This window comes from Dasypus novemcinctus, chromosome 1, assembly GCF_030445035.2.
Source record: "Dasypus novemcinctus isolate mDasNov1 chromosome 1, mDasNov1.1.hap2, whole genome shotgun sequence".
Classification (NCBI taxonomy): Eukaryota; Metazoa; Chordata; class Mammalia; order Cingulata; family Dasypodidae; genus Dasypus; species Dasypus novemcinctus.
Genome location: NC_080673.1, coordinates 178,972,386 through 178,987,023, shown reverse-complemented (window position 1 = coordinate 178,987,023; position 14,638 = coordinate 178,972,386).

Genomic DNA, 14,638 nt, shown 5'->3' with positions numbered 1-14,638 from the left:
GATTCAGTACCTTCTGATACAGCTGAGTTGAAATCAGAGATAGGTCACAGGGATGTGATATTGGTAATACAGACACCCACGTTAGTCAACTACAATGGGCAGATGTAAAAATGTTTGGGTTGCTTCAGTGAACAACACAGACAAAAATCTTCAGGCTCATGGAGCTTCTATTCTGGTAATATTAAAATGTTCACGTTGAGTTAGGCAAAGATTTGGTTAAATCCATGTTTTTATTACTTGATTAAGATATAAAATTGTGAATAAGTTACAAGATTTCACAATAAATCTTTCACTAGATGTATTTACCTCTGTCATGGGAAATAGGAAATTGTCCTGATATTCAGTGATAAGAAATAACAGTGCTAAGATGTTACTATTAAATTATTTATAAATATCTTCATAATCAGAATGTAACAGGTTTATGCAGATAAGTGCATGCTTCTTTTGTGGAATAGTAAAAAATTTCCATATATATCATTAATTGTACTTTCATGGACTAAAAATGAGGTTGGTTCATTTTTTATATTTACTTTGAAGATACAATTCACTTTTACTGCTTCACTGAGAGTTCTATAATTGGCAGCATAAAGAAAATAATACTTCATTTACCATCTTAATTACTCCCCATTTTCACATATTTTAAACTTTATAAAAGGGATGCTAATATTTAAGGGTTTTTTTTTTTTTTTTTTTTTTTTCTTACTTTGGGCACAAAAAATTCTAGTTTTGTTACCCAGGGCAATTACGGGAGCAAATAGAAAGATCATTTTTCTAATGAATTGAAATAAGGGCAAAATTTTCTTTTTAATATGGTTTCAGTAAATAATCTATAGTCTATCTAGTTTTAAGTGTTCCAGTTCGAAGATATTCAGAACCGTTTTTGACCAGTCTGCTAATTTGCTACTGCAGGTAACTAGAAATTTCCATAATACCGTTTTTGGTTTAGCTACTTTCCACCTGAAGCCTCACAAAGTAGTTATAAAATGAAAATCGAATAGAAAATACCTTTTTTTCTTTATTTTTATAGAAAATTTAGATTATATAAATGTTAAATCAAAATCAAAATATACCCCAATCCCTCCCCTTCCCATACTTTCCCCCATTAACAACATCTTTCCTTAGTCTGGTACATTTGTTACAATCTATGAACACATATTGAAGCATTGCTACTAACAATGGTCTCCAGTTTACATTATGGTTCACACTTTGCATTGCACAATTTTATAGGTTTTGGCAAAATGTATAATGGCTTGCATACATCATGCAATATCATGCAGAACAATTCCAATGTCCCCCAAATGTCCCATCTTATTCCTAGTCTTCCATCTCCCTCCCCTCACAACCTCTGGTGGCCACTGTCTTTATATCAATGTTACAAGTTCTTCTATTACAGAAATAATAATACATCTACTCTAGTCCATAGTTGCATTCACCCTTAGGTTTGTTCATTCTCCAGTCTTGAGGATTTTAGGATGGTGATGCCCACTTTGCTTCTGATTGAGAGGGGACTTAGGTCCCATGGGGCAGATAGATGGACTTGTCTTGATTGAAGTTGTAGATACTCTGTTTTTTGGGATTTGTTTTGTCCTTCATTATCTTTTCATTGCTTGTCCTGGTGAGTCTGATAAGCTGGGGAGCATGTGTTGGCTTCAACTCTGAGAGTCAGGGTTTAACCAGACTATGAACAGCCAGAAGATTTAAATCTCTGGGATACATAATTACAAGTTCAAATATAAGGGGCAGAAGTACCATGTGTGGGAAAATTATAAATAAGTCTAGCTCTAATACATTGGGGAGATAGTTTACTATATAATTCCAAGGTAAGGTCCACTGATGGAGTGCCAATTTCCTGGGGTTGTCTGCCCTGCCTATAGTGTCTAGAAGCCTCTGGGTCCCTAGGAGCACCCATACTTTAGGACCTGTTTACTGTGGCAACCATTGAGAGCCACCTGAGACTTGTATAACCATAACTCTGGAAAGACCTTCCAACTCACTTTGAAATCTCTTAAACATAAAAACTATCTTTTTTTTTTGACAACAATGTATGAGGTCTTGATATATGGATAAGATTCAACATACCCCTTGGAAAAGCAGGTCCAATTGGTTGTGCAGAGAATATTTAGACTAACTGCCCTGCTTACTGTGGCAAACAGTATTTTTCAGAGAAGGGTCACAACAACAATTTCCATTTCATATAACAATCTTTTCTAATTTGTGACTTTGCCATTTCTACCATGGATAGAGGGTAATCACCCCTTGACTCATTTGTGGATCTGTGACTCTCTTCAATTGATGGAATGTGATGGAAATGACATTTACATGACTTCTGAGACTAGGTCATGGGAGGCAATGTAGTTTTGGTGTCATTTGCTGGGACACAGATTTTGGAGCTCTTATCTGCTATAAAAGAAACTACCACCCTGAAGACACCATTTTGTGAGGAAACCCAAACTAGCTTGTGATAAGACCATTAGAATATATGAAAAGAGAGGGTTAAGGGAAGAGAAGTGCCAAATTAATTTCCAGATATTGTAGCCTCCTACTGTTCCAGCTTTAGCCACTACCTGAATGCCATGACCTTAGAAGCTTTCAGCCAGAACCTGAGTCCTTTCTGAATTCCTGATTCTCAGACACTATGAGCGATGGTAAAATTATTGCTGTTGTTGTTTGGGGGTGATTTGCTGTACAGTAATTAATCAAACAGTCCTTGAATTTGATACCGATAACTTTTGCATTTTTATTACTCTTCCACTCAGGGTCTTTCTTCCCGTAATTCAGAATGCGTAATTCAGAATGGATAATCACTTAATAGGTACTTATTGACAATTTAATTTAACTTTTATTTGAGGAAGCTATATATTTGTACATAAAATTCTTTCAAATACTTTAATCTATAAAAACATAGATAACTAGAAAATATGTTTATATATATAAAAGATTTTTTAAAGCTATTATAAATTATGGATGGATAATGTTTATTACTTCCTTTCTGCAGCCTTAACCAAAAAGATGCACAAAGTTTCAATTAGTACATGGGCCTCAACTAACTATAAATGGAACAGTTTTATACAGATAAATAGGTCTGAATCAGTAAGTCAATAATACCAACTATAATTATGAACACCTTTCTGAATTCCTATAAGGTTGTTAATTCTTCTGGCCATTGCTGGATGTCTTAATTTTACTTTTTAAACTACTATGGGGATATATAAAATTTATATATCAAAGTTTAATTGGAAAAATTGCTATAAAAACAACAACACTTTAAGGAAAGAGACTTAAGATAGACATGGCAACTTCAGTGTACAAAAGCTATTTATTTCAGATTAAAAAACAATGCTGGGAGTGGGACAGAGTGGGGCACATGGGAATCCCCTTTTTAGGTAACATTTATGTAATCTAAAGCTCCTTTAAAAAATTAATTAAAACAAACCACTACAGTGCTGGGTTTTTCTCCTCATTATACATGAGAGTTTTGATAATGAACTGATTTCTTTGCTCTTCCCTTCAGATTGCAGAGGACTTCATTGGGTATATATCTTGAAAATGGCCAGGGATTTTCTAAAATAGAATTCAATTGACCTGACATCTTTGTTTTTGTTTTTTTTTTCCAATCCATATTCCAAACTCCCTCTTCTGTGAGCTCCACTCTTCCATTCCTCACTTTAGTGAAATCTAGAAGGTGCTCATTAGCTGAATCAGTTATTCTTTGCTTTGGAAGAAACCACCCTACAATTCAGTGGTTTAAAACAATTTCTTTTAGTTTGCTAGAATGCCAAAAACAGGTAGGCTTTTACAATGGTAATTTATTTACTTTCAAGTTTACAGATCTGAGGCCATGAATATGTCCAAATTAGAGCACCATCAGAGAATACTTTTTCCCCAAAGAACAGCTGCTGATTATCAGTCATATGGAAAGGCACATGGTGACATATACTGCTCTCTCCTTTCTCTTCCAGCTTTCATTAGTTCAGTGTCTGACTTCTTCTGTCTTTCTTTCTCCTTTTTTATGACTTTTTTCCTCTCCATATTCATCCCATTTATATAGCACTCTAGTAAGAGGATTAAGACCCATACTGGGCCACTCTCTCACTGAAGTAACAGTTACTCAAAAGGTCCCACCTACAAGACGTTATGCCCAAACTAAATAATTAACTCTAAGGACATGATTTTTCTGAAATCCATAAAAGCCTCCAATTCTAACAAATATCTATTTTACTTAGCTCATTGCTCTATGGGCAATTGGGTGAATTTGCTGATCTAAGTTAGTCACAGGTGTATTTCTTTATTTGTTTGCCATCAGTTAAGTGGTGGATAGCCTAGGATAGGCTCACTCACATGTCTGGTGGTTGGCTTGCCATTAGCTAGGACTATGGATCTAATCTAATTAGCCTTAGATGCAATCAATTTACTGAAGTTTGAAGTCCCTGAAATGTCCTCATGATAACAATCAGGCCAGTCCTTACTTGACCAAATAACTGGACAGTAGCCAGGTTGATGCATGGAATTTATCACAACAGTCCACCCCATAAACTTGGTAGCCATACCCATCTCCTTAAACCATACTTAATCTCTAAATAAAAACAGTAGGTCATAATTGTGCCTAACAGTACTCAACTGCCCTGTGTACAACCAAAAACACATTAAGTCTCACCAGAATAGCATGCAAGTACTTCAGTAATATTCACTTTTATACTTGATATCCTATAGCTTAAAAACTAAGACATTAAGCTAATACAACTGATGTTATATGATAAGGATCTAAGATTAGAAAGAAAACAAAAAATATTTGTTTATGTATATATACAAACATACTCAAAAAACAAAGAAGAAATATTCATATGCATTACAGTTATTCCTATAACTAGTCACTTGGTCATAACTCATGTATATAACTACCTTCTTCCACCATTCCTTATTCCATTTACCTTCCTTATTCCATTTACCTTCAGCAAGGAATTCACCTAGCCATGGTTCTTTGCTGGGTAGGGTGACCCAAATCTTCCTTCCTGGAGTTTCTGGGTCATTCTTTGTTCTGTCTGGTTTGGGTTATTTCAGTTTTCATTTGACTATAATCATAGGGCATAGTAGTATTAAGAGATGCACTAGGGGATTTCCTGTATTACAGGCAAACTCTTCTTCACCTCCACTGTGTAGTTTCATTCATATTTCCTCTTGATAGTAGGCATCAATTACCTAAGACAGTATAGTAATTTACTTCTTTGCCTATTGATTCAGAGGCATGAGGATTCCAAAGAGGCCAGGTGGCAGTCTAACTTCCAGTTCAATGGAATCATTGTTGTGTCTTCTGGTGGAGCACTCCTATAGAAATAAGACTTGTATTATAATCTATAAAGTTTCAGAGACAGGGAGAAAAATTTTTCTAGTGACTCATTAGGAGTAATAGTGGTGCCACTCCCATTTCTACCACTTGATTCTTGCATCCATGAATCCGGGTGTCTTAGGTTTCCAAAGGCTACCAATGCAAAGTACAAGAAATGGGTTGGCTTCTATAATAGGAAATTTATTAAGGATAACTGCTTACAGTTTTAAGGCTGTGAAAATGTCAAGATTAAGCTATAATTAAAGACGATTTCTCACCAAAGGTCCTGGAGTCTTGCCATGTGGCAAACCAAATGGTGGGTCTGCTGGTCTCTCTATACCATGTCCTTGAGCTCAGCTGTGGGCAATCAGGCATCTTCACCTGAGTCTCATCTCTTTGAGTCTCTCGGGGCTTACTGTCTTTCTGCAGATGTAAGGGAACCTGAAATCCTTTCTCTCACATGGCAGGGTCAAAATGCTAAAGCTCTCTTTCTCTGGGTCTATTCTTTGTTTTTGTATTCTCAATTTATATAATACCCAGTAAGAAGACAGAGATCCAACCTGGGCCATATATCCTTGATGTAGTCCAATCAAAAGTCACAGAGTAATCTAATCAAGTGATCCAACCAAGTGTCCCTTAACTGAATTTAATGTAATCAAAGAGCCCTACACTCATGGGAGCTGATTAGTTCAATGCATTCTTTTATGGCATTCACAAAATTCAAGCTGCCACACTCAGCAATGGGAGAAACAGCACCATTGAGTGGACACTGATTTATAGCATACATAGACTCCTGGAGAACATCGGCCCAAACTTTAAAGACATTGTCACTTAGATGTTCCTGTAACTGAGTCTTCAAAAGGTATTCCATCATTGTATCAATCCACCTACTTCAGGATGATAGAGAAAATTATATGATGAGTGTATGCCATGAGCATGTGCACATTCCTACAATTTATTTACTGTGAAGTGGATTCTGTGATCAAAAGCAATGTTATGTAGAATAACATGACAGTGGATAAGGGATTTTCTAAGTGGATGGGTAGTAGTTATGGCAGAAGCATTATGTACAAGGAAAGCAAACTCATATCTGGAGTATATGTCTGTTCCAGTTAAAACAAAATGCCTCCCCATCCATGATGGAAGTTTTCCAAAGTAATCAATCTGCCAGAAGGCAGCAGACTGATCACCTAATGGAAGGGTCCCATCTTAGTGACTGAATGTTGGTCTTTTCTGCTAGTAGATTGGACACGCAGCAGTGGTTGTAGTCAGATCAATCTTGATGAGTGGATGTCCATGTTGTTGAACCCATTGATAACCTCCATTCCTAACACCATGACTTCTATGTTATGAACTCCATAACAATGGAAGAAGTGGCTGGGGAAAGAGACCAGCTGATAACCACAAAAAATGTCATCTTACCTGCTTGATTTTTAAAATCTTCCTCTGCTGAAATCACCCTCTAGTGAGGATTCACATGGAACACAAATATCTTCATTTTTTTTGCACACTCAGACAGGTCTATCAACAAACCTCTTCCATTCAAAGGAACAGAGAGTGTCTGCAATTGCAAATAAGATACTTCTATCCATCTGCCCTAAAGACCTCTTCACACCAATTTTCCAATCATGTTTCTTCCAAGTCCCTGACCATCCAACCAAACCATTTGCAAGAGTTCATCAATCAGTATAAAACTACACCTCCAGGTATCTCTCTTTCCAAGAAAAATGAACAACCAGATGCACTGCTTAAAATTCTACTCACTGGCAGGATTTCCTCTATCTATTGTCCCTTTAAGGATGCCACAAAAAAGCATTATAGTGCTGCAGCTGTCATCTTTTAGATATACTTGCCTATCATGCAAAATCATCTGTAAACCAGGACCAAGTTTTCTCTTCCTTAGTCAACTGATTGTAAGGTACTCATCAAAAAACCATAGCAATGGGCTGAGAAAGAGAAAGTGACATGGCAAGAGTGGGGGCCATGGTTATTTGGACTTCCTCATGGAACTTATTGTTCCTTCAGGACCTGCTTGAGCCCTATCTGGTACTATATATACCATTTCCAATTTTATGATGGAGTGCCAATGTGCATGCACAACTTTATGGTTTGGTAGTTCAGACAAACACAGTTCATGACCGGCAACTGAGTTCTCATGCTAAATTCATGGCCTATGTTTAAGGTTCCAGTCTCTACTAACACCCAGGAGCAGACGAAAATCTGTTTCTTAAGAGGAAAGTTGTTTTCTGTAAAGAGTGGCAGGGCTTTGCTCCAAAACCCTAAGGATACTGTGATTTCCTATAGGGTCTGCTATAAGATCCAGACAGTATCTCTACTTGCAACAAACACTTCTGGTAATAATGGATATCCTGAACCATATGGTTCAAGTAGCAGAGCAGCTTGTACAGCAGCCTGGACCTGTTGTAGAACCTCCACTTGTGCCAATCCCCTTTCAGCACTAGCAGCTTTTCAGGTCACTGGGTAAATGGGTTGGAGTACCACACCAAATTAGGGATAAGTTGTCTCAAAAATCCAAAAAGAACATCTAGATATAGTGTCCCTTTTCTGTAGAATGTGGCAGATGAAACAGATTAACCTTAGAAGGGCTATCTCAACATGCCCAACACCTAGAAATTTCACCAAGGTAGAAGGAACTTCTGTTTTTGTTGAATTTGTCTCCTACCCTCTGGCACACAAATGCCTTACCAATAAGTCTAGAGTCATTGCTACTTCTTGCTCTGTAGGTCCAATCAACATGTTATTGGCAATGAAATGAACCAGTGTGATGTCTTGTAGAAGGGAGAGATGACCAAGTTACCTGGAGACTAAATTATGACATAGGGCTAGAGAATTAATATACCCCTGATGTAGGACAATGAAGGTATACTTGGTTCCTGCCATCCAAAATAAATTTGTTTCTGGTGGTCTTTACTAGTAGCAATCAAGAAAAAAAAAGTATTTTCTAGATCAATAACTGCATACCAGGTATCAAGGGATGTGTTGATTGGCTCAAGCAATGATCCCACACCTAGAATGACAGCTGCTGTTGGTTTCATCAACTAATTAAGTTTATGATAATTTACTCTCATCATCCAAGAATACATATTTTATGCACTGGTCAAATACGAGAGTTCAATGGGGAAGTGGTGGAAATCAAAACCTCTGTATCCTTCATGTCTTTGATGGTAGCACTTATCTCAGCAATGCTTCCTGGAATTCAGTTCTGCTTTTGATTTACTATTTTGCTATGGGCAGTTCTGGTGGTTTCCATTTGGCCTTCCTATCATAATAGCCCTTATTCAAAAAGTCAGGGAACCAGTGTGGTGATTTTTCCAATTCCTGAATATGTCTATTCCAATTATACATTCTGGAACTAGAGAAATAACCACAGAGATCCACTGGGCATGCTGTCAGATGGATCCAAGCTTCACTTGATAACCTCTTTCATGAGTCACCATACTCTGGCTGGAAGATTACAGTGATATTTTGGGTCCCCTGGAATTAATATTATTTTCAAGGCAGTGTCTAATAGTTTCTAAAATGTCTGATCATTTCTTTTTGCCCAATGCACAGTTATCCTGGTAAAAGACCTAGTCCTAGGGAGATTATCAGTATAAATTTTTTAGCAATGTAGCAGGGTTGTTCCTCATGGAATCTGGCCTTCCCTTCACTTAAGGGGCTCTGGGTCTATATACTGTCTCAATTCTAAATATTAATTAAAATGCTGTAATTCTCTGTTTTTGTAATTCAAGTTGAACTTTTTGTTCACTTGACCTAGACATCTTCTGCTTCCTTATACAACTCAAGCTAGGATTTAGTAGACTTGCCATCTATTTTATTTCTAGGTACCCCATGATGTACTACCATCATAAGTCTCTGCAAGTTACTATTTTGATGCTGTTTTTAGTCTGCTGTCCATTAAGGTAGCCATGCCCACCTTGTCTTTGGTGATTAAGTGCTGCCACTTGGCTTCTGTCAACCTGAGATCCAATCATAACCATTGAGTTGAAGGATCCAAATTTGGTGACAGTAGTTCCTACGGTGGTATTTGACTTACAAAGAGGAAAGACCCCAGAGCTCTTCAAGGAAGATGGAATTAGTGTCACAAATTTATTCCTTACAGTCTTGTGAAAGTGTGTCCCTTGGACATTCCTGAGTTAGTGAACAGATCTTACATGTTAAATCCTCTCTAACATTCCGGTTTCTCTAAGCCTTTGGATCCCCTCATCTATATTACACCTGGGATGTTCTGTCATTTTGACTTCAGGTAATGTAGGCCACCTTTTGGTCCATGTTTCAGCCAATCACTGAGCAAAGTTTTAGAATTCTTTTAACACTTTGAGAAACAGCATTGAATACAAATCTCTACTTAGTGGGTCCATGCCAATAAACTTTGTATTCCTTCCACCATTGTCCTATGCCCATAATCTTAATATCCATTCCTACATGTATTCCCTGACTTCTTTTCTATATAAATTGGAAAAAATTACGCCATTTTCTTGGGAGCATAGCATATCTCCTCATGGGTCACACTTTGTACCTTACCTTTTGAGGCCTGTTGGGACTACATTTTTGTTATAGGTCTGGAAGAAAAGAGGAGTAGTGGTAGCGGGAAATGAAAATAATTAGAAGTGTCTTACAAGCCAACTACTTCCAGGCATTTCATTGCTGATTTATCTAATGAAACAGGACAGAGGAATGAGGACTATTTGCTCAGGAGAGGTGGTTACAGTTTAATCAGGCAGAGATGGGTTAATTTCTTCATGTAGATGTTGGATAGCTGATTCTTAAGGGAAGACTAGAGGTCAGGAGTCTGGTCTTCTTCAGGATAGACTAGAAGAGGAGGGGTGCTGTTTCCTCAGGGCAGATGATTACAGGTTTATCTGGCAAAGACTTAGCCAAATCTAGCAGTTCAATATCCCCATAGCATCATTATCTACACTATATGTTCCCATTCCAATTTTCAGGATCCCATTCCTTTCCAATCAATGCCTTCACTTTAATAGCAGACATCCTTCAAGTCTGGGTATTTAGCCATTCACACAATTAAACTCTGGGTCTGGTTTTAAGAAATTTCAAGTCTGAAGTTATATGAAATAAGTGTTTTTTATTTTTTTTCAGGGCACAAAGAAACTTTCATACCCTTCATGTCATGCTTCAGTTGCAACTATAAAACTTTCAGTTCATTCACCTATTTTAACTGTATTCAGCATATTCAGGGACAACCAGCCAACATCATTGAAACTTTTATCTCTATAAAACACCGTTAAATTGTCAAAAACACTCTCACTCAAATCCTTTCCTCTTACAAGCATTTGAGTAGCTGTAACCTAGTGGAGATAATTTTTGTATCTCTACTGTCAAATCATGCTATGGATATCAGTGCCATCTTGATGATTAGATATAGAATCATTAGTGCTTTTGAATCTAATCAAATTATAGAACCAATTCCAAAATCCCCAAACCATCCTCAAGATCTGATTCTCAAGATCCACTCCCACTACCAAATGTGTATTATTCTAGTAAAACAGAAACAACAGGAAATATCTAAAATATAAGATTTTTATAAGAATTGTCTCACATGACTGTGGGGATGTGTAAGTCCAAATTCTGCAGGACAGGCTACAAGCTCAGAACGTTGATGGAAATTTTCAATGAATTCCCCAGGAGAATCTGACTGGCTGGAATAAAGATGGAAATTTTCTCTTCTGACTCCTGAAATCATCACTTCTCCTTTTCAAACTTTCAACAGATTGGATGAGATGTCTCTCATTGTTGAAGGCAATCTACTTAGTTGATTGTAGATGTAGTCAGCCATAGATGCAACCAAAGTAGTGATGATTTAAATCCACAAAATATTCTCACAGTAATAATCATGTCAGTTGTTTCTTCACCAAATGACTGGACACTAAAACCTGGCCAGGTGGACACATGAACTTGACTGCCACAAGTTTCAAGGCCATGTTGCAAATAAGCACTTATAGAGGAAAGGAAATAAATGTGTCATGTTTGGAAGAAACCTATCATAGGAAACCAAGTCAGCCAAGGCATACAATATTAAGAAAGACAAAGAAAAGAATTTCTTTTTCTGCCAGTCATGTCTCTGCATCTGGACTTTATGTATTTTTTTTTACTTTTTCCATATTTACTTCTTTTACTTATTGAGATTTAATAACTAATAAAATAATAACAATACATTCAGTGAATATATATTTAACACTTACCGATTTATATTTAACTTTCCATATACAAGTTTTAGTACTACATTATTTACTTTCATTATATAATTTGCTCCCCTCAGCAAGTGTATGAAATAAATACAACTACTATTACATAAAAGTTTGAATGAATAATTGTGCATGATTTTTTTATATTCAGTTATGAACGACAGCTCCTATTTCTCTGGCAGTAAAACTAGACAGCTGTATAAGCATATATAAGGCCCTACTTGTCTTGGACCCTGAATACTCTTTGATAACATATTCTGTTCTTTTTCTCACTCCACTCCAGAAACTCTGGCCTCCTTTCTCAATCCCAAGCCACCCAGACCTTGCCCCACGGACTGGTTATTTCAACTATCTGGGAAAATTCTGTTAAGTAGAAGCAAGTCTATTTCCTTCAACTCCCTCTAACCTTTGTTTATATAGCATCTTTTTAAGGTGGCCCATCCTGACTACTCTATTTACAATTTTAATATGTATTCCCATCTCTATTCCACTAACATTGTTCTAACTCTGCTATTCCTCTTGTCACGTGACACCTTCTAGCATGTCATAAAATATTCTAAAAGACAATATGTCTGCAAACTATCTCTTGTGGGCCAAATCTGGCCCAACACCTGTTTTAGTAAACAAAGTTTTATTGGAACTCAGTCATGGTAATACATGTATGCATTATCTATGGATGTTTTCATGAAACATTCCAGAGTACAATAGTTCAAATGGAAATTGTATGACCAGAAAACTGAAAATATTTGCTACATGGCTCTTTACAAAAAAATCTTGCTGACCGATTTAGTAAACTCCAATGGAGCAAGGACTCATTCTTTGATTATTTATGTAGTCCTGTGCCTAGAAGGAAAAATAACTTTGAATCAATAAGCTCTCCAACCTGTGCCTCTCTATGATATATTCATAAACTAATCTTATTGTATCGTTTGGACCAAAATCAACATAATTGAGGAGGTTGAAAAATATTTCTACTACAATATAGATCATCATGTGATGGGATAGATGAATTTTATAAATTCTTTCCATACCATAGTTTGCTATTGAATATTTTTCTCTTCTATATATCTTGATTTTTTCCCTCAAAATTGGTAACAATTTTTGTTATTTTTCAAAATATTTACCAGTTACTTCAATCTAAAATTGAAAAAAGCGATGTTCATGTCCTTAATCTGATTCTCCAGGTTAAACTGTCTGTTTGGAAATTCCAGAAAGAGCCAGTGTTGAAGTTAAGGACCTGTAATTCTGGTTTCAAAGGTCTCAGACTGATTGGATGAGGAGCTCACCCACTTTGTTAAGGGTAATTTTCTTTCTTGATTATAGCTACAATCAGCTGATTATAAATGCAAATCCCATCTATAAATGCTCTCTCTGTAACAAGTAAGCCAGAGTTTGACCAGACCTAGTGACAAGAATCCATAACCTAGACAAATTGACACAGGAAATTAACAATCACACATGCTATTTTAAATTTTACCAGTATAAATAGATTGTCTACCCAAATTACCTTTAATGCTGGCTTTTTGAATGCTGAAATTTTCTCTAAATTTCTTAGTCCATGTGCCTAACATTGAACTTGCAATTTATTATTCATTCTGCCAATATTTGATTTAATTTTAGTCTAAATTGAGCTCTGTTAAAAATAATTTTGAACCTGCCAAGTACCTCTTTTCCTTTATAGAAAATATACTTATTTCCTAAAGTTACAAAAGCATTCAAATATATGTTTTTAAAAAATCATTAGATATCCCTCGAAAACAGAAATTCGCAAATGCTCAGTCCTCCTTTTCTTTATCCAAGGTGTAAATATCACATTCAAGCCTTTGTAACTCACTTCATTTAAAGATATTAGAAAGTGTTGACATGTAAGAGGCAGATACAAGTTTCATTTGAAAATCATCCAGCCACAGAGGAGGCATTATTTCAAATTAATTGGAGGAGTGAATAGAAGTCAGGGCTTATTTTATGAAATCAAGATTTTTTAAAATCTGCTAAAATATGTATTATGTTGTTTCACTTGTTCACTTATTTAATTGTTTAATAAATATCTTGTGTCCACTTGTGCAGATCATTGTGAAGCTCTGTGGATCCAAAAGGGACTAACAGTCCTTTCTGTAGAGCCCACAGACTTTGAGATGGTAGACACAGAGTGCTACACCTGTCCTAAAGATTATATATCAGCCATTATCCTTAGCACAGTACTTTTTAATTATAATAGAGATATAAAATATTTTAAATTAATAACATATTTTAATTTTTCATTAAAAAATGTTCATTTTTAGAATTTTCCACACCCAACTTAACAAGTACTTTGTGGTTAATTCCCCATCTCATAGACTTTATTAATTTCTTCAAAGTTGTGTGTCCTGAGGGCAAAACTCTTTCTTCTTTTTCTTAACATTATAACTGAAATATTTTGAAATCTCTGTGCTGATGCTAAAATTTTACCATGAAGTGAATGCTTGCCTCATAGATTAACCTATTTTTGCTCTGCCCTTCTACAGATATCTTCATTCTTTGCTCTTCATTTCTTTCCAAATCTGTTTCATCAGAGCAATCATCTTTGAGTATGGTAAAAAAAAATAAAATAAAAGTCCATCTAAACATGGCATCCACTTTATGATTTAAATTGCATTCCCCATCCCCTCCCAAATATGTTGAAGTTCTACTAGCACCTTAAAATGCAAACTTATTTGGAAATATGATCACTTTAGATGGGACTAGGCAAGTTAAAATTAGGTCATAGGGTAGTAGGGTATGAGTTACATGCTTATAAGAAGGGGAGGTTTAGACACAGGGAGAAAGAGGGGAGACAGTCTTGTGAAGACTGAAGCAGACAATGCCATGGATTGCAGGCAAGCCTCTGCCAAAAACCAGTAGTGCCACATGGGTCATGGTTGGAAGTTTTTTCACACAGACTATGATAGAGCAGACTTATTTAAGAGACAACTTGTTTTACCTGATCACAGACTCTTCTCGAGATGGAAGAAACATTCTAGGTACCATGTAATCATTGTCTCAATTATAATCATACGCTGATTGGATCAGAGTAGGTACTTGACTCAAATGGATTGCAACCCTTCTTTTT